At 30.0% G+C, this 2148-nt stretch overlaps 1 pseudogene; it reads right to left on the reverse strand.

Moving 5' to 3' along the window:
* Nucleotides 1–636: 636 nt before the first annotated feature.
* Nucleotides 637–737, reverse strand: LOC126017198 (uncharacterized; annotated as a pseudogene).
* Nucleotides 738–2148: the final 1411 nt, after the last annotated feature.

Raw genomic sequence — 2148 nt, forward strand, 5'->3', positions numbered from 1 at the left:
CTGTGGTTCGAATCCCAGCATCCCTTATGGTCCCTAGAGCCTGCCAGTCACGATTTCTGAGCATAGAGCCAGGAGACACCCCTCAGCGCTCCAGGGTGTGACCCAGAAAACAAACAAAATAGACAGAGTTGAAGAACTAAAATACAGAAGTTAAGGAACATGCCTATGTACAATGGACCCAGATTTGATACCTGGTGACACATGGTCACATAAACTTGGATGTCAGGGTGATCCTTGGCTGCAGTTTATCACTAAAACCCAAGCAACATTCCTCTTCTGTGTCATTTTGAACCCCTGCCCTAGTTGTCAGGGAAACATCAGGAGAGTGACTTTTTCTAATAATAACCACCAGGGAGATTTTCTAACCCTCCATATTCATGGGCAATAGCAGATACATTATTATTTGTTATATTCCAAATTTTAATTGACTGCACTATTTAAATTCTATAACTCTGTGAAGTTAGCAAATACTCATAGTGAGTATATGAGTATGTTGTATAGAATCATATATTTACCATTAGAGTTTTATGAAGAAATGTTCAGTGACATAAGAAATATAGCAGCTATTGATTTATTCCATCCTCCTCTATTCATAAATTATAACACTATTCCTATAGTAATACTTTTTTATTGCCATATTATTTTGAAGATGTAGTGTTTTTTTGTGCCATACTTATATAGAGGCTATGCTAATCTCTGTATCACTCCAATTTTAGTATATGTGTTGCTGAAGCCAGTTTGGTTATAAAGTTTTGAAACAGATTGTTTTTTAAATATTTACACTAGCAAACAATTTTCAGAATGATACAAAAAGTAAACTAATGAAAAAATATTAATACAACAGACATAGTGATGATTGAAGAAAAAAAGGATTACAAATTTTCTAAAACACCTAAATGTCAAACAGGAATAGAGCATTATTTGTATATTCTTATAATCTCCTTAATACCTACTGTTTACAATTAATAGGAATGCAAATATGGCATAAAGGAGTAAAAAATATAAACAACTTTTGCAGTATTTGGAGAATTATTTAAGCTTTAAATAAAAACAGACTCAAAGTAAAAGACTAAAAAACACACATTCTGGTAGTATAAACTTGAAAGGTTGAGATTAAGCCATGAAAGAAAAATGAATGAAAATATAAAGAGTAACTAAACAGTTCATCAATAAGAATTTACACTTGTTTACAGTTAAGTACAAAAAGAATAAATAAAAAAGCAGTCACATATATACCAAGAGAGATAAAATAAACACATTAATACTATGGTAACATCATAGTAATACTCTTCCCAAATGACATTATAGTAAAATTATTTTCAAGAATACATAAAATGTTTTCAAGAATAAATTTTATGTTCAAAAATAAGGTGATTGTCAGCAGATCAATGCAAATTGAAGGCCTATTGGGAATCTCATCTGATCACACTATTATAAAGCTAAAAATCTATAATAAAAGAGGACTACAAAAAACTAAAACATGTGGAGACTAAATATTATTTGCTATGGGAACCAGATAGATCTTTGAAATAAAATTGCTAACAAAGAAATCAAACCTATTTCTCAGCTTTTGCAAAACAGTGACTTACTTTACTTAAAAAAATTAAGTAGCACACCAACTAAATATTGATGTTTCTGATTGTATTAAACCATGTCTGGATATTTTCTAATTATTTTGTAATAAATGTCCATTCATTTTCTTTTGAAATCATGGTGTTTGATGAGCGAATTTATTCAACATTCACAAAGCAGTGATTATGAAAATATTCTGATAGTAAGAAGCATTTGACAAAATAAGCACTAGGTAATGAATGTTTCCTCCTCAGCTTCAGGGTCTGTAAACTAAAATGCTTTATTCATTTGTCTTTTTAGGTTTTTATACTTTATCTTTCTATATTTAAATTTTTTATTATTAGGAAGCATATCTTTTAACAAAAGCTGCGATCTATGATTATTATTTAAAGTATGTGCTTTTGAGAAAGGGTAAATTATGAATTTTTCAAAAGAAATTGAGGAGCAAACTGGTTTCTGAAAGAGCCAGCCTTTAATGAAACTGAATATTGCTGTCAAAATAAAAAACATGTACACATTTCATTGTTAAAATCTTTTGACTCCACTATTAAAATGCCAAATAAAATAGGTATCTAA

This window comes from Suncus etruscus, chromosome 8 (assembly GCF_024139225.1).
Source record: "Suncus etruscus isolate mSunEtr1 chromosome 8, mSunEtr1.pri.cur, whole genome shotgun sequence".
Taxonomy (NCBI): domain Eukaryota; kingdom Metazoa; phylum Chordata; class Mammalia; order Eulipotyphla; family Soricidae; genus Suncus; species Suncus etruscus.